The sequence below is a fragment of the Cyprinus carpio genome, chromosome A25 (assembly GCF_018340385.1).
Source record: "Cyprinus carpio isolate SPL01 chromosome A25, ASM1834038v1, whole genome shotgun sequence".
NCBI lineage: Eukaryota > Metazoa > Chordata > Actinopteri > Cypriniformes > Cyprinidae > Cyprinus > Cyprinus carpio.
In genome coordinates, this window is record NC_056596.1 from 17,080,511 (window position 1) to 17,100,851 (window position 20,341).

Consider the following 20,341-nt stretch of genomic DNA (forward strand, 5'->3'; position numbering starts at 1 on the left):
AATTCAGACTTTTTTCCCCTCATAATTATGATTTATATCTTGCAATTATGATTTTATATCTTGTAATTCCGAGTTTATTTCTCACAATTTAAAAAAAAATAAAAAATCTGAATTGTAACCTTTTAGTTTTTTTATTCTGTGGCAAAAAACAAACAAACAAACAAACAAACAAACAAACACACACACACACACACACACACACACAAAAAAAAACAATTGTAACATATAAACTCAGAATTGAACCCGTGGTGAAAACAAGCTTCCACAGGAAAGAGCTGCATACAGATTCTTCAAAAATGGCTCATGTTACACAGAAAAATTTACGGTATACAGGTTTGGAACAATAAATGATCTTCATTTTGCATAAAGACCAACAATTAAAAAAGCAGTGCAGATGAAATACTTCCAGTGTGAACGGCCCAAGACACAAATCAGCATCTCTCTCCTTTAATCTGTCCGTATGATCATTTAGGAAACATCACAGTACAAACAGGTAGGATCTGAAAATAGCACAATGAACGCTGCATCCAAAATGTAAACACACACACACACACACACCAATAAACAGACTTTTCCTTTCCTCGCTCATCATTAAACGAATGCAAATACTGTTCGTTTCTCACTCTGATTAATGTACATTATTTGTTCTTCTGATGCCTGACAGTGAAATCAGCAGTTTAAGAAATCAGGAATCTCTTCTCAAGCTCAGATGCAATATTTACACGCTTTACAAACCACTCGCAGCACCCTTTCCAAAAGCAGGTGCTCGTCGATCCATTGAAAAATAATAATAAATAGGTCATTAAAATATATACAGTTGGATACAATGGCTCATAAAAACGTTTCAAACAACTGACATCTTTTCACCGCCTGTTCTGAAGAAACGCTTTGGTTCCTCAGATTAAGATTCAAGCCACTGTTTAGCCATGCAAGCCAGTCTTACACGAGCTGTGAAAACACAGGCCAAATATGTGCCTCCTGTGGAGTTAAATCTCGAATCTGCGCTGATTCTGGATTAAATATTGCCGTTTAAAATGGTAAATGTGAGGTGAAAGTGCCACACTGTCATTGGTTGATGAAAGTAAAGATCTGCGTTATGACCAAATACATGGTGTAAATAATTTTATATCACGGTAACACAACAATGATTTTTTGAAATTGTAAAAAAAAATTGAAAACAAAAGATTGTTGGAGTGTGTTTTACGAGAAAATACTGTTTCAGTCTTTCGACTTCATATTTAATTCAATGTTACTTGCCATTTCTTTGTATTTAATTGTGAAATTTATTAGCAATTTCTGATGTTTGACATCATATTTTGATCTTTCGATGGAAACTCAAACCAAAAAGGTGTAGATTTCAACTCAAATTACAAAATAGATTAAAACCTGATTGGATGAGCTACTTTTGAACTTCTTTTATGGTGTGAATTAAATGGTGTATGCTACTTTTATTTTATTTCATTTTACTTTTAAATTAAATGTATGTAATTGAATACATTAAAATCTTACTGGATGAGCCAGATTTGAAGCTGTTGGAATTTTTGGTTTAATTTAATTAAATTTTAATTTAATTTAATTTAAGTTAATTTTAACCTGATTGGATGAGCCACATTTAAACCAGTTGAATTTTTTATTATTTTATTTTATTCTAAAATGTAATTTAATATAATTTAATTTAATTTAGTAATACATTAATATCTGGCTAAATGAGCCACATTTGAAGCTCTTTAAATTTAGCCAGTATAAACTTGTGATGCACATCAAGTGAATTAATATAATCGATTGAAATATATAATTCCAGTTTGTAGATAATAAATATTAAGGTGACGCTTTACAATGCATATTAATGCATTAACCAACATTTGTTACAGTAAACGTTGTTAACAGTAAGTTAATACAACTGCTCGTTGTTAGTTCATATTAGCTCAGGTCCATTAAATAATATTAACAGATACAATTTTAATTTAAATAATTTTAATTTATTATTTTTGTTGTTATTAATGTATTAGTAAATGTTGGAATTAACATCAACTAAGATTAATAAATGCTTAAGCTGTTAACTAATGGAACCTTATTGTAAATTGTTAACAATTATAAAGTTGTGTCAGCTGTAACAAACAACAAGAACAACAGTGAGATCATCATGTGAAAGCATTATAAAATTAGCTAAAATATTTGATAAATGAACTCAAGGAACCATGGCTTGTTCAGGTTTCTGCGGTCACAGATTCGTTGTGAGTCATGATAACACGCTTCGAACAGAACATAAAACCCAGTGGCATTTCAGCCAGACGCACTTCTCTGTTTCACCGCCTGTTAAGCACCAGTAAGACGTCCTCAGGTAGAAGAAAATGGCTTTATAGAGTTCATTTCTCATAAAACACCACCTCAGTCCTGATTGCTCGTGGAGCACGAGGTGCGTCAGCTCCTGGCTGATCTCCGGTGGATGCAGGGGCTTCAGCAGCGGGACATGCGCTTGCGGTACTGCTCCACCAGGGGCACCAGGCACTGCGGAGAGCTGGCCTGCAGGAGGAAGGGGTGCTCCAGGAGGTCGGTGGCACTGGCCCGCTCCAGCGGATCCCGCGTCAGCATGCGCCTCAGGAAGTCCTTCAGCACCGGGGACACCTGCAGATGAAACAGACGAGACAAAATAACACATGAATGACCTGCAAATGCACAAATTCTGGATGTTGGAACGATGTTTTTAACAGATATGAACACCAGTTTAAACACATACATATCAGTTTGTACACAATGGGAATTTACATTATTATAATATTATAAAGTATTTAATATTTCTTTTATTTTTTTATTTTACTTTTTGATTGTTTTCACATCAAAAGCAGTTTTTTACGGCTTGAGTACCTTTTGATATGCCATCTTTTCATTATTATTATTATTATTATTTTATTTGGCTCATTTGATTTGTTGGCTAATTATTTTTCACATTTTCTCTTTTGTGGAAATAAATTACAATACTTTTAACATATACAGCTCTTTGAGATACAGGCTTTATTTTATTTTATTTTATTTTATTTTATTTTTTAAACATACTTATTTATTCATGCCATATAATTGTTTTGTTTTGTTTTGTTTTGTTTTGTTTTGTTTTGTTTTGTTTTGTTTTGTTTTTTTATATTTTTATTTTATTCATTTTTATTTTATTTTATTTTATTTTATTTTATTTTATTTTATTTTAATTTATTTATTTATTTATTTATTTATTTATTTATTTATTTATTTTATTTTATTTTATTTTATTATTTCGGGTTGGACCAGACCATTTAATTGAATAATGAATAGTTATTTTTCAATTTTTTATTTTATTGTATTGTATTGTATTGTAGTCTAGTCTAGTCTAGTCTAGTCTAGTCTAGTCTAGTCTAGTCTAGTCTAGTCTGGGTTGGACCAGACAGTTTAATTGAATAATGAATAGTTATTTTTCACATTATTTTATTTACTTATTTATTTTATTTTTTATTTTTTAAATTCCAGGTTGGACGAGACCATTTAAATGAATAATGAATAGTTATTTGTCACATTTTTCCTTTTGTATATTCATGACATTAGACTTGCTGTAAAGGAATGTTTTTGTTCATTTATTATTATTTATGTATTATTTAGATAGATATTCACTGGTCTTGTGTGTATGTTTGTAAGAAGTTCTAACTGTCTGTAAGTCTGTGTTCATCTCTGTGATTACTGGAGAGGTTTTCCTCGTACCTGATGAAGGTTTCGTACGGTGGGCGCCGGCTCGTCTCTCAGACGCTTCATGGCAGCCACCGGCGTCTCACTGAAATACGGAGGCTCTCCGTCCACCATCTCCACCAGCATGATGCCCAGAGACCACACGTCCACCTGCAGATGCAGCACAGCAGGCCTGGTTTAATCAGACAATCACACTGGCGTCTGCTTCATGTGGTTTGTTTTGCGGCGTTCAGCTGTACCTCCGTTCCATACGGTGATTTGGAGATGACCTCCGGAGCCATCCAGTACGGCGTCCCCACCAGAGACTTCCTCTTCGGGATATCTTTACTGATCTGAGCGCAGAAGCCAAAGTCTGACAGCTTGATCTGAGTCCGAAACATTGAGACGGGTAAGAGTTCAGATACGGTTAAGACACAAAGTCTCTTCTGCTCACCAAAGCTGCATTTCTTTGAATAATAATACAGTAAAAACAGTAATATTCTGAAATATTATTACCATTTAAAATAACTGTTTCCTATTGTAACACATTCTATAATGTAATTTATTCTTGTTCCTGCATAGCTGAGTTTTTTTAGCATTTTACTTCCATTTACGTCCATTTAATTTGACTATTTTTTTTGTATAATCAGTTAATTTATTATTACTAGTTCAAAAACAGATTTTGATTAAACAAAATAATAAAATAAAATGTAAAAGATAAAATATATAAAATCTGTTTTTGAACTATACATAAATTATATTTATAGCAATAAATTAATTTTATAAAATCCAAATCTAAGGTCATGAATATACAAAAGAAGAAAAATTGAAAAACAAAAATTTAAAAAGAATTAGTCAACAAATTAAATGGACCTAAAAATAAAATAAAATAAAATAAAATAACATAAAATAAAATAAAATAAAATAAAATAAAATAAATAGGAATAAATTAAAAATAAAAAATATATACAGATCTCAGTAAACAATAAAAAATCAATATCAATGTTGAAAATAGTTGTGGTGCTTCATATTTTTATGGAAACTAAGATTTTTCAGGATTCTTTGATGAATGGAATGTTCAAAATAACAGCGTTTATTTGAAAAAGAAATCTTTAGTAACTTTATAAAGGCCTTTTATTAGTTTTTTGATTAACTGAATGCATCCGTGCTGAATAAATGTATTCCTTTCTTTCAAGAACAATAACAGAATCTTACTGCCCCCAAACTTCTGAATGTCTGTGTGTATATCTGTCTCTGTTCTTGGTTTGAATAGGGTTCAGCTAACTCACGCGTCCGTCCAGCGAGAGCAGGATGGAGTCGCTCTTGATGTCTCTGTGTATGACCCCCTGCGAGTGGAGGTACGCCAGCGCCTGCAGCACAGCCTCACACACGGTCGCGATCTGCTCCTCGCTCAGCCTGAACACACCACAGAGACACACGCTTACATAACTGTCCTTCACAGACCAGCAGTCAGGCTTGAGCTCGAGCTCTCTGTGCTGTTATATATCAGTGCTGATTACTAAGTGTCTTGCATCTCATCGAGACGGGAAGAAACCACTCAGAAAGACAAGTCAACCTCTTGGGAACATGCTTAAAACACTCAGAACAACCTGGCAACTGTCCACCACACTGCAGCATCATAGTGGTGACACACAAAGGATTGTTTAGAGTTCTAAAACAGATTTTTTTGTATGAAAATTTTTTTAGATGCAGACTTATAAATTTATTCATGCACTATATTTTTTTGTCAAACAAAATCTTTAAATCATTTGAAAAATATTTAATTATTGTATTTGACTCATTTAATCTGTACTCATATTATTACTGTTATTATTATTATTATTATTTTGTATGTTCATGACATTAGGTTTAGTCTGTTGTATAGGAATGTTTTGGTGTATTTATTATTTATTATTATTTAATAATAATAATTATTATTATTCAATCTATATAAAGGTCAAATTTAATTTTTTGAGATGCAGGCTTATTAATTTATTCATGTCATGCAATTGCTTGAAAAAAAATTTTTTTTTTTCAAATCAGTTTGAAAATTTGTATTTGTATTTTTTTTATAATTTTATTTTAGTTTATTTAACTAATAATTTTTCATATTTTTTTCTTGTTTATTAATGACATTAGGTTTAGTCTTTATTAAAGGAAAGTTTAATTAGGTTGATTAATTATTATTTTATTATACTATAATATTATACATTTTATTTAATTCAGACTTTAATAATTAATTTGTCCATATACTTGTCATATACTTGCTTGTCAAATAAAATGTTTTCAAATCAGTATAAAAATGGTTTTATTTTAAATTATTCTATTTCATTTTTATATTATTTAGTTTTTTCTCATTTCATTTGTCAACAAAACAATTTTTTTCTTTTGTATTTTCATGACATTAGGTTTAACTTGCTCTAAAAATGTTTTGGTTCATTTATTATTATTTATTATTGTTTATATATTATTCATATTATTATTTATAGACATATAGATATTCACTTCAACAAATTCAGCTTTTTGAAATGCAGGCTTATTAATTTATTAATGTGAAATAAATGCTTGTCAAACAAAAATTATTCTAATCAATATGATTATTTATATAATATAATATAATATAATTTCAATATATTATATTATATAAATATAAATAATAAAATTCAATATAATTTTTTTCTTATTTTTAAAATGTATTTAAAATTTCTATTTAAATTTTATTTTATTTTTCACATTTCTTTCTTTTCTATAACCATGACCTAGAATTAGCCTGCTGTAATAATTTGTTTAATTGTTGTGGTTCATTTTGTTATTTATATAAATATATACAGATATTCAATATGTCTGTATATGTTCATATTTCACATATGTTCACATCAGGCTTATTTCATTTATTCCTGTCATATAATTGCTTGTCAAGCTGCTCTGCTCTCAGATGTCTGTTGCTCTCTGGGGCCGCGTGTAAAATCGATGGTGTTTGCAAACGTGTCGGTTCAAAGCCTGCTGCTCGGGTCAGATCTCGTCCTTCAGCCGTGACAAATCTGAGGAGACGTGACATAGAGCCACATTTGTGTGCAATCTTGTAAATCTAGTCCTTCACCAGACGAAGACAGAGATGCATTTACCAAACTAATTAGATCACTAATCAAATTCCCCCTGCATGTCATCACAACATGCTCTAATCTGATTGTGTAATCAAATTAAAGTCGGAGTGTCAGAATACATGCACAGCTCAGAGCGGATCCATGACTCAACTGTGCATCACCCTCTTGTGGAATGAATAAAACACTACAGTAATACTACATGGAGTGACTAGACACGAGCAGAGACCCTTGAGAGCAGCCAGCGTTGTGTTTTGCTCATCTAAACAGCAGAACTGCAATCACAGTGACGTTAAAGTGATATGAAATGAAAACTGACTGAAAATGACTTCCTTTAATCATGTTTCTGGTCTTATTGTGAAAGATTCATCATTACATGTTGTCTGTCTTCAGTCTTTCAACCATTAGCTGGCCGCAAATGATTTGCATATTATATTATTTTATATTGTTTTATTATTTTATTTTATAATAAATTACATAAAATTATATTATAATGCATTAATTTATTTTAAATCATATATTATATTATTTTATTTTGTTTTTTTTATTTTAAGTTATATTGTTTTATTTTAAATTATGTATTATGTTCTATTATATTATATAAGATATTATATTGTATTATATTATTATAAGTTATATTGTATTTTTATTATTTTTATTTTTTAATTATATATTGTATTATATAATTTTAAGTTCTATTGTTTTGTTTTTTAATTATGTATTATATTATATTATATTATATTATATTATATTATATTATATTATAAAATGTAAAATAAATCTGTTAATTTAAGGTCATTTATGCTTTTATTTTATTTTATTTTGATTTCATTTAAATTTGATTTCGATTAAAAAGTTAGCTTATGAACTTTCCAGAAGTCATACATATTTATTTTATATACATTTTTGGGGGGGGGGGGGGCATCTCACAGAATTTTAAGAAAGTTTAATCCACCCATGTTAAAGCGTATTGCTCACAAATCCTATAGAGATCACAATGATAGCATAAACCTCAAGATTAATTGGCTAAGAAATGCAGTTCTCTCATCTTTCATGAAACAGAAGGAAGAGAAACAGCTTTCCTGGAGAGATGATGAGGTCGTTGGTGTTGTGCTCTGGTACCTGGTCTCAGACACGATGTTTGTTAAAGCTCCTCCCTGCAGATACTCCATGATGACCCAGAGCTCCTCCTCCACCAGAGCGCTCTTGAACATCTCCACCACGTTCCTGTGCTGGTAATCTCTCATAATCACCACCTGAACACACACCAACACACCCCCATCAATCCTAAACATCATAGCCAATGCACAGAAATAAATCTGTTTGTTTAAGGGTCAGAAAGTTGCTGTTGATTTTGAAATGTTGTTGTTGAACTTTTCAGAATTCATATCTCAAGTGGTCAAAAATGTTTGTTTTTTAATCCATATTTTATTTTATTTTATTTTATTTTATTTTATTTTATTTTATTTTATTTTATTTTATATAAAATTATTTTATTTTATTTTATTTTATTTTGTGTTTACAGTGTTCCAAAATATAATTTCTATTCATATGTTTCATCAATAAATAACTGAGTCAGACCAAGTATAACCTAGTCAATTCTCGTAGTACCTTCCAATAAACCATACATTGCAATAAAAAAATTAAATAATAACCCAAAAACCATTAATAACCCAAGAAAGTTTTCGCTTATGTAACATAATACAACAAGATGCAAAAAAAAAAATGCATGATGGGACTATTCCTTTGAATAAAAGCAGTATTAAGGTTGTTTTTTATTAATATTATGTAGGGATGCACGATATTATCGGTTGATATCGGAATTGGCCGATAATGGCTTTAAATGTAAATATCGGCATTGGCCCGATATGAAAAATGATGCCGATATGTCTTGCCGATAAGAGGAATGTGTTAACTCACATGTGCTCAGGTTGTGCTAGCGATTAGATCACATCAGCAGTGTGGCTCATTCTTGAAGCAACGTTTTGTCTGAATAATAAATAGACTGATCCTTTCCCTTTCCATTCAATCAATCAAAGCACGTACAGAATGACGCGTTCGGTGTGTGATAGAGTAAACAGCGGCAGCCTCCCCCAGGTCCTAACGCCCGTTCAATAAGGAGTTTTAATCTGTAGGGGGCGCTGTTGGCCTACTTCTAATTAAATTAAAAGTAAAATAGCCTACAAATAACATTTAGGCTGTGTTTCTGATTAAATAAAGCAGTAATTGATGTCATAAAATAATGAGTGTGTTTTTATTTAAAGGACAGAAGCTATATCTTACATGAAACAAAAATCACAAACATGACACTTGTAAATTAACTAATTTTATATATACAGATTTATTCATTAATGTGTAAGTGTTTTTTTGTTATTTTTTAAAACAAATCACTCAAGCTCCCCTACTCCATGCTTCCTCGCATTTGCTTTAGAACATCTACAAATGTTAAATCTTCAAATAAATGTTAGGTTTAACACTGCATCTTTCTGGGGGGAAAAAATGCAGCGATTGATATAGTTTTTTATAGGTATTTTCAAAGCTTCAATGTACTGTCAAAAAAAAACCTTCATTAATGTTTTATTTAATTCTAACAAATAGGTTTAATTTAAAAATATTTTGTATCATAATTTTGCACAGAGAGACTTGGTGTTTGTTTTCCAAAAACAAAAATGAAATATATCGTATCAGTGGCTTTAGTAACAATGTTGTTGAAAAAATATAGGTCAATCTCCGGCAGAAATTCTCCCATTATATCGTGCATCTCTAATATTATGCTCATTCGTTCTTTCACCTCATTAAAGAGCAGTTCTCTGCGCTGTTGTCTCCTGAGGTCCATCATCTTGAACGGCCACGACCCTGACCCGTCCGCGTAGTTTCTGTGGAGTTCTCGCGGACGCTGATGCACACACCCGTCACAACCGTCGAACCCTCGCCGATCTTCACGAAGTTCTCCAGATACGAGCGCGGGTCTCCTTTATCCACCACCATCTGCAGCGCGGCCTTGAACTGCTCGTGGGTGACTTTGGAGGGGGTCGGGCGGCGGCGGTCCGGGCGGGGAGGCGAGGGGTGCTGCGGGGGTCTGAATGCGGGCGAGCAGGTTCCTGGAGGGCTGTTGGCCAGAGAGCCGGTGGGGGACGGCCGGGGCTGCGAGGGGCTGTCCTGTCTGGGGTAGAGACCCGGGTTCGGGCAGCCTGAGTGTCTCATGAAGGGGTCTGGACCGGTGGGCCGGTAACTGATGTTGGGCGAGAGGCCGATGGTGTAGCTGGAGGAGGAACGCACCGTTCTGTGAGGCCTGGTGCCGCTCACAAGGGGACTGCTGGTGCCACTGTGCAAATATCCCGGCTGGAGTCTCATGGCTGCGTCAGCCTTTCATTGAGAAGAGAAACACAAGGACAAATAGAAATAAAGTCATGGGCTGGTTTGCCTTTAACCTGCATTAACTTGCTTTGTGTATTCGTCTGACAAACGGGGACTTAAAGGGTATTCAAGATATTTTACTAGTATACAATACTGTTCAGAAGTTCTAATGTTTTTAAAAGGAGTCTCTTCTGTTCATCAAGGCTGTTTATTTAATTAAAAATACAGTAAAAATAGTGAAATATTATTATAATTACAAATATCTGTTTTCTATGTGAATATGTTATAAACTATAATTTATTTCTGTGATGCGCAGCTGTATTTTCAGCATCATTACTCCAGTCTTCAGTGTCACATGATCTTCAGAAATCATTCTAATATGATGATTTGCTGCTCAAGAAACATTTCTGATTATTATCAATGTTGAAAACAGCTGTGGAATATTTTTGTAGAAACTGTGATACATTTTATTTTTAAGGATTCACAGATACATAGAAAGATCAAAAGAACAGCATTTATTTGCAATAGAAATCTTTTGTAACATTAGAAATGTCTTTACTGTAGCTTTTGATCAATTTAATGCATATTTGCTGAATAAAGTATTAATTTCTCTCAAACTAATCTTACTGTGGCTTTGCACTTTTTAGAAATTACTGTGGCTTTGCACTTTAAAGATCACTATAATAAATAACTTTCACTTCAAATTTTCAAATATTAATATTTAAAAAAATATAAATGTATGTGTCGTGGTGGGTTTGTTTTTTATTCATTTTAATAAAGTTGTCAAAGATGCATAGTTATATAAATGTATGTGTCGTGGTGGGTTTGTTTTTTATTCATTTTAATAAAAAAGGAAAGTGAACTCCAAAAACTAAATTTCTGATGTCAGAAAAAAATTGCTTGCATTCACACATAAAAAAATGCTTACATTCAGTAAGTTCATGATTTGTTAAGGTGTTTTTCTTTTGTTGTTTTTTTACATAACAGGAAAAAAAAAACATTTCACCGAAAAAAAAACAAACATTTTAACAAATGTGACTTTTTTACTAAACTATTCTGATTTGTTTTTTTTTTTTTTTATTAAAATCTAAATTGTGAAATATATCTCACAGTTGAGTTTTATCTTCAAATTCTCATTTTTCATGAAAAATCAAGTATAAAAAAATACACGTAACTAAAAAAAACGTAAAATTATAAAACTTAGAAAAATAACTAATAATATAAAAAACAAAATTGTGAAATTAACCTCAAATCTTATAAAATTTCAAATCTGATTTGAGAGAATTAGAGGAAAAAGTCAGAAGTGTGAGGAAAAAGTTAAAAAAAAAACAAACAAGAGAAAATGACGTAAACAGAATTCTGAGTAAACAAATTTGAATTGTAAGATGTAAACTTTGACCAGCTAGCGCCTTTCACAGTATCTAAGCGACTATGTGTGAGAAATAAAAAACTGTGAATCCGCAGCACACCGGACCAGGCTGCAAATGTCTGAATTACAAGAGAAAAAAATTCTTACAGTGACACATGGTAAGAAGTACGATTTACATTATATATAAACATCAGAATTAAAAGAAGTCCGGTATTGCAAGACTGTCAAAGCCCTCGCCAACTGCATGAAAAAAAAGTCATAATTGTAAGATACACAGTACTGTATTTTTAAATATGCTTTGTCAGAAACAAGCTCTGAGCAACATCACACTGAGGCTGTTTTGGCCACAGGACATCAGATGTCAGATGTTCGTTTACCTTCAGGTCGTAAGAGGAGTACGGTCTCCCCGGGCTGTTCTGTGGGTGGACCAGCAGTCTGTTGGTGGTCCTCACGTCCGGCGTGAGAGCGTCTCCGTGTGGCATTGTGGGATTGTAGAAGCAGGTGATGGGTCTCTGGTTGTGCGAGAACACGATGGGGAAAACCTCATTCTCGTCTCATAATGAGCCTCGTCCGTCGGGCGCCCCGAGTCCCCTCCCCTCCCAGGATACATGGGCCGGGCGGGTTCCGGGAGCGGGGATGGGGGGCCGGCGGCGGTGGGTCTGAGGGGGCCGGGAGGGCCGGAGGAGGAGGAGGCCGGTCCAGAGCGCTCTCATGCCTGACCTCATAGGTGGAGATTTGGCGCGCGGGGTAGAACGCCGGTGGTTGCTGCAGAACACACAGGCTCTTCTTCAGAACCATGTACTGGCGTGCTGCTCTCGATGTGGGATGATTGCGTGATGCTTCTCTGTTCCAGGTGAGGGTTCGTGTGTAGTCCAGTGGCTTCGTACTTGGATTAAACATCGGGCCTCGCTGACCTCCTGAGGCTGGCCGAAGCGGACTGCGCTCTCTTGCGGGTCAGACGGGCTGCTGCTCCTGCGCAGGGAGTTGGAGCTGGTTGACGGGAAGAAGCGGCTCATGTCTGGACAGCATGGCTGATATATAGGTCTCCGTGGGGCGTTCATGCTGCCGCGCACGAATGTTTCTGGGAAAGAAACAGAGCAGGCTGTGATAATGCGCCTGAAACCGGAGCTATTTAAAGCGAGTGTGAATCATCTGGGTGCGGATTGAATCAAAAAATCACATTTCTCCGAGGAGCCTATTTCTGGCTGATTTGTGTTTATTTAAACGTGAATGCTCCGTCTGAGCTATCTTAGGATTGCTTTTCTTGCAAATAACGGCCAAAGCAAAGAGGCTTTTCGATTATTGATTGATGCCGTTTATGGCACCTTTATGCATAAGGGATTTGCAGCTTTTCTATATTGAAAAAAATTGTGACAATTTATTTACTTAATGTATTGTATGTAATTTTATATAATACACGATATGCATATAATAAAATATGGCTCTGTGTCTGAGTATAAATATATTTGAACATACATGAACTGAACATATATTGTCCAAAAAAGAACTAAAAAACTTAACATTAAGTTTTCAGTAAACACTTTTTTTCTTATTTACATAATTTCGTATATGAAATGTGTAACTATGCAAACAATGAAGCCAGCTTTATGTAAACCCATGCATTAAATTAATTAAAAATGTATTGAGTGTTTCAATAAAAATGTAGTGCTGTATTCATCTTCATTGCTATATATTTTTTATTTATATAAACATACTTATTGCAGTATACTGAAAAATATAAGCAATAGTTACTCATATATGATTATGTATTATTTAATATATTGCATTATATTTTTCAGTATATTCCCATTTATTTTGTTTCAGTATATTTAGTTATTTGAGGAAAGACATGACATTCATCAGCTGTCATGTGGTTTATTCACAGTGGCGTTGACAGAAGTGACACGAGGTCCATCACTCATGTTTGAGAAGAGCTCAGGGCAGACACACATCGAACAACATCTGCAACCAAACCACCTAGCAACCACTCAGAACACCTTAGCAACTGCATCCCTGTTGTGTGTAAAAACGCAGTGGATTTTCTTGTCAAATTCTCTGACGTCACATTCGTGAAGCAGGCCTGATTCAGAGCAAGCTGTTCTCTATGAAAGCATATGTTAGAAGAGCAGAGATCTTCAGATGTTTGAGAAGCTGGGCTCTTTTGCTTGGAGTTGCAGTTTTTCCGCCTGACTCTCGCTGCGCTGGCGGCCCGCATGCATCATTATTAATTGCCAGCGTGAGGTAATAAATCTCTCGGCCCTCTGAGGATTCAGCGCTCTGAATCAGTGTTCACAGCAGACCCGTGATAGATAAGAAGCCAATGTGACAGAGGAAAAAACATGTGTTTCTGAGCGCCGTCCAGGACGTCCCTCAGGAGAAACACAGCGCGCCCAAGCCTGGAAAGAGTGTCTCTGAATATCAAGGACTGAGATTAAGAGCCGTATTCAAGCACCCAGTCCCAAACAGCCAAAACTGGACATGCTTTCCAGTTACAAATACTAGGAAATGCAAATTACTTGAAAATCAATTTTTCAAAGTTGCAAAATAAATATATATATATATTTTGTGTTATTCTATCAAAACTAAAAAAAAAAAACTCTATCCAAAAAAAAAAATATTTATTACAAAAAGCAACAGATTTTCCGCTTACGGACCTTTGAGTCATAAGTATTAATTAAATGTGAATTACTTGAAATCAATTTTTCAAAAGTTGCAAATAAAAAAATAAAGTATTATTAAAGTATATTTTACAAGGAAAATAATATGAAAAATACTATTTCAGAATGTAATTTAGTAGAAAGGCTTAGCCCTTTAACTTATTTATCAAAAAAAAAATTATTTTATATATTTTTCTATCTTTGTTATGCTACAAAAACTAAAAAGCATCAAAAAATTTAAAAAATAAAATAAAATAAAAAAGCAGCATATTTTTCAGCTTATGGGAACTTTTGAAACACAGATATTAAGAAATGTGAATTACTTAATCAAATTTTTTCAAAGTTGCAAATAAAAAAAAAGTATTATTGAAGTATGTTTTTACAAGAAAATAATATGAGAAAAATACTATTTCAGAATATAATTTTACAAGAAAAACTTTAACCCTTTAATTCTATTTGATTTTATCAATTTTTTATTTTATAATTTTTTTATCTTTGCTTTATTCTACAAAAACTAAAAAGCAATCAAATAAAAAAAATGTTTAGAGAAGCAGCATATTTTTCTGTTTAAGGGACCTTTTGGAGACACAAAATATTAAGAAATGTGGAATTACTTGAAATCAATTTTACAAAGTTACAAATAAAAAAAAAACTTATTGAAGTATGTTTTATAAGAAAAAAAATATGAGAAAATACTATTTCAGAATATAATTTTACAAGAAAAGCCTTAGCCCTTTAATTTCATTTATTTTATCTATTTTTTTTTCTTTTACCTGTTTTTTTTTTTTCTATCTTTGTTATTATACAAAAACTGAAGCATCAAATTAAAAAAAAAAAAAAAAAGTAACAGAAATTAAAAAACCTGCATATTTTTTTCAGTTTATGGGAACTTTTGAAACACAGAGAAATATTCACACAAAATATTTGGGGAAAATTAAAAGCATGCTTATGCTGAAGTCGGCTCCTGCTTACAGTGTTTTCCAGACTGTTGCTCTGCAGCTTTCCAATCAAGTCAGAGTGAACTGAAAAGGTCTATTATGCTATTTTGGGACACTTCTTGACATTTATTCCAAGTAATTCTGACCTTCTTTGGTTTGAGCTCCACCGGCGTGATCCGGGACGGGCCACCATGGGTTTGGGTCTCCGGAGGTTTTCTATTAAACTCTGCCATTGTGTGGGAAGACCGACGAAGACTCCTCGCTTCGCATCGAACGACGTATGAACACGATGCTCGAAGTTCTTCGATTGCTGAAATCTCCCGCCTCTTCTTCTTTTTAAGTAAACATTGTCCGATACTACAGCAGAGGCCTTTCCAAAACACAGAAATGTGAAAAAAACCAATCTCGGTGACACTTTACTTGAAGCCTTACATTACAAAGTTAGTTATTATTGCATTGCAGGCACCTTTAATGCTTGTATGAGTCGCAGAAACCAGTTATAATATATTATAATTCTAAAATAAAACCAAGGAAAAAACACTTTACTTGAAGTTTTTATATAATTACATATAAAACAATACTTATCATTCATTGTTACACAGGGAAAATGCAATGCCTTAAAACATGACAAAAACCAACAAAGGAATCGGTAAATATATTTTTGGTTATATTATTGATGAATTCCTATATGTGCATTATGAAAGTAAAGGCCTCAAAGTATAATATAGATAGAAACAAATTATACATTAGCAATATGCCATTATTCTGGATATCCATTTATTGGTTATAAAATGGAATACAATAGTAGTGCAAGGGTTATTATAGTCATTAGTAACACTTAAAACCAGAACAAAACATGCTGAAATAAAAATAAATGTTAACATAAAATAAAATATCAATAATAATATAAAAACCACTATTTCATCTAGTTTCCAAGGAAATATCTCTTATTTTAATTTAGTTTAACTTCATGTACTAAACATAAAAATTAATTCCAAAATTAAACAAAAAAGAAAAAAATGCACAACCCAAACTTACGAAATTATAATGAAAATGTAACAACATAAAAACAAAAACCCACCATTTATTAATAAATAAAAAAATATTATTAAACTATTAATAAAATTATTTTAAACATAAATTTAATGCTATAGTTTGAAATTATTAACAACTTATTAAAAAAATTATAGTTTCTCACAACAACAACAAAAAACACCACAAAAATCACTAAAACTTACAAAAAAGAAAATTGTAGGAAAAGTAAATTAAAAAAAAAAATTTAAAACTAATTTTATTAATACATCAACAAAAAACATGGTCACCTAAACTGTTGAAAGTTGGAATGCATCAATAAAGTTTTTTTTCAATTAAACATGGGCATTACTGTATGCATCATATGGCATTTTCAAATTATAAGATCTGATGCAGACCTGCTGCGATGAAGCTGAAATAGATTGAATCGTTTTTTAATATAGTATGGTCTAGTTGTTGTTCTTCTGTTGCACTTAAATCTGCCTCAAAATGTGTTTGCATTGCCTCAAAGCAAAAAAGAATAATATCAAGTCATCTCTTTGTTTCTTAAAATAGAAAAACACCAACACAGGGACGTGTCTGCTTGTGATGACACTGTCAGCATTTCTAATGCACAGTCTCTGACATGCACATCTTCCTCCTGTTCATCGAAGGCTGTTGTGTGCCACTAGAGCAACCGCTTGTCGGATGTGAAATGAAAGTATATCTGACCCTCAATTAGGGGCTTATTCTTCCCATGCCCTTTAAATGACCAGACGGGGGAAACGCTGAAGGCCTCTGGCCTCCTGCCTCGGGGTTCAAAGTGCCATTAACTTGATAAAGAGCTGGAGAAAGCAGCTGACTCCGGCCCCTCACACGCACCTGACTGACAGGACGCCACCCCCCCCCCCCTGCTAAAACTTGCAGGAAAACATCCTTTCCATGTCATCGTCGTCTTGCTGCGGAGCCTCTCTGAAAGGCAAGGACAGTTGGACTGACCTTGTAGATATTATGATGCCTTTTTTTTCTAGAATTAAAATAATCTATTTTAAAAATGATACCTAAATCTTGAATAGTACTTGCACTGAAAAAAAAAGGTTTTGCAGAATTTACTTAATTTTCACTCAGAAATTGCCCCCTGCCGATCAACATTTCAACCACCCACCATAACCAATCAAAAGAAATGGCAAGCCCCACAACATTGAAAATTAACCCTCCTCTGATGCATGAAAAATAAAGCTTAACTTTATATATAAAAAAAACTAACAACCATATTGAAACTAAAATAAATATTCTGTATATAAAAATAATAAACAGTCTTAAAAACATTATAGCTCTTTCCTATAACAAACAAAATTCCTGTATTTTTTTATGTATTTGATTATTTATTTATTTATTTATTGATTTTGGTGGGGGTTACTGTTTATTTTATTTATTTTATTATTTATAATTTTAAAAAATTAAAAAAATTAGAAAATATTTTTATTTACTTAATTAAATTATATTATATTATAATAAAATGTTTGTTATGTCCATAAAAATAAATCTAATATTCCTCTATATATTTATTCAAAAACATTAATGCAAATATTTTGCATTTAATTAGAAAGACTAGAAGTAGTTTTTCCTGTTTTATTTTCTATATAATTTATTTTAATTATAATTTCGAATATTATTTTTTACAGTAGTATTAATGTAAGCATTTAAAAGGGTCATACTTATACTCCTCATTATTTCCTGTTATGTACAGTAATTTTCCCCCTAGAGGCTCCACTAATAATGCCAGAAATAATTTTTTGCACAAAAATCAAAAAAAACCATTTCCACATTACTTTATAAAATAAAATATTGATGATGTTTTCACAGAACGATGAATTCCTTATGATATTGTAAAATATACTGTCTTTAAGATTGCTTCGAAGCAGCATAAGTCTTTTTCAGTGGATGTGATGTCAGAAACCCTCTGATGCTCCACAACCAACTCGCAAACAAAACCATTCCGCATCGCACACCATTTTTTATTCCCATAATATGACATATTTCCAAGTGAAACATGACATTCAACGAGACAAAGATGTAATAAGGAACGATTTATCCATGCAGAATGTGAAATAAAAGTGTGCGTCACATTCCGTATTTCAACTTGGAAATCTGGCAAAAAGCACAGAGGAGATATGGAAACAAATGGTCCACGTTATAAGTACAGTGGCTGTGAGTTTGCTAAACAATGGCCTAGACAGCTATATCTGACAGTTTAATTCAATTGACATCTGATGGAGACGTGATGAAACTGATGCAGTTTGCATGAAAACATAAAGAGGCTTTCCTCATTTACAGTAGTAAAGCACTACAGGCAAAACCATTGGTCAGTTATTGAAATTTTGGCTATTCTGCTTCCTATAACCTGTCTGTTTTCATCCTAGTGGAACAAAAAGCATACATTTTAGTGTTTATCTTATGGCATCGTTTACGTTCTTGTAGATTTTGATTACTATCCACATCTTTAAAAGGGGCATGGAGGTTTTTCCCTCAGTGAACAGCATTTACCTGCATCAGAGTTTACATTTTTGTAATATGTCCTATCTATTTCTGAATATAATTCCACCTGACAACACTTTCTTCCTAAAAATGGGTGAAAATGCTGTAATTTCTGTCTGCTGAAGTATTTTCTGATTAATGCAGTAATAAAAAGAGGAAATCCAAATCTTTAACTCTATATGTCAGCACATCAAACAAGAATTCGATGTATGCAATAGTGCTATTTAAATTTAAATGCCTCATTAAAAAAAATGCATACAAAACACTGATTAGCGAGGTTTTTACCTATTCACCTGTGGTGCTTACGTAAAAAATAAATTAAAAAATAAAGAAATAAATCTTATAAAATAAAATAAAATAAAATAAAAAAAAGTGTCACTTCGAAAGGGTTTATTTTATGTGTAATGACAGGATTACTGTACATTGTACCTTATATTATTTTAAATACTCAACAAATTAATACATGGACATACTTTTTAGAATCTTACCTGTATATTATTATAAATATTCAGCTAAGAAATAAAAACTATTATAATTTTTTAAAACACACACACACACTGAATCGGCCTCGCAACAAGACGAAAACTGCATCAATGTTACAGTAATATTAATACCAAAGTCATCTGAGGTGATTTTCAATAATAATAAATTACTTAAAAATAATCTTCCTCAGTTGATTAATCACAGTACATAAGATCAGCTGTTTTGTCCTGATGAAATGTTATGTTTAAATATGCAAGTGTGGTATTATCCTATTAAATTTGCTCTACTTTACATACGGGGGGAGAGGGAGGGGGAAGGGTCAGACCAGAAACCCTGATCACTGGATGAAACCGGTTCAAAAATCTTTTCATTTTGTTGTCATATTTTTTGAAAACCCCTTTTATATATATATTTAGAAAATACTGTCAGCAGCAAGAAAAAACGATAAATTATAAACATTAATTCAAAAAACATTACATAATAAAACCATACATAAATAAAAATTTAAATAAAAGTCATAAAATGTAACATAATGATACATGATACATTGTAATTGAAATCTACAGATGCAAAAAAATTAATAACTAAATAAATAAATAAAAATAAAGCATAATAAAATAAACACATAAAGGTGCATTTTGTAGGTTTTCTAGCCACAAGCCTGAACATGTTAAAGAAGCAAAATAGCTCAAAATATCCAAACTGACCAATGCATGAAAAAACAATAGTTTTGCATGTAGTGCATTGCCTTAAAGCATTAGATATTTCTCCTGTAGACAGGACTATGATGCTGGCGGTGTTTCCTAGATATTTTAACTGAAACTGACTTAACTCAATTCATGAAAAACATAGTTTTGCATGTAGTGCATTGCCTTAAAGCCTTAGATTTTCTTTTCTCCTGTGACAGATGATGCCTGACTGTGTTTGCAGATATTTAATCTGACAATCGATAATTCAAATTTTTCCTGATGAATGATTCCGGATTATTGTACACTGCGTTCCGCAGCACACCAAGTAAAGCTACCAGTCATAATCGGGTCTATTACAACTGACAATAACAGTAAACTGGCCCCATTTACTTACAGTTTTTCCCCCTTCTCTCCTCCCCCTTCTCAGTCTCTCATTTGCTAAGACACACTAATGAAAACTGGGATCGCCCCTTGATCTTCATCATCACATTATTGCACAGCCAGAAGGTCT

The 20,341-nt window shown here is 32.7% G+C and overlaps 1 pseudogene; it reads right to left on the bottom strand.

The window, feature by feature from the left end:
• Window positions 1–142: 142 nt before the first annotated feature.
• LOC109111210 overlaps window positions 143–20,341 on the bottom strand; it is a 38,309-nt pseudogene continuing 18,110 nt past the window's right edge.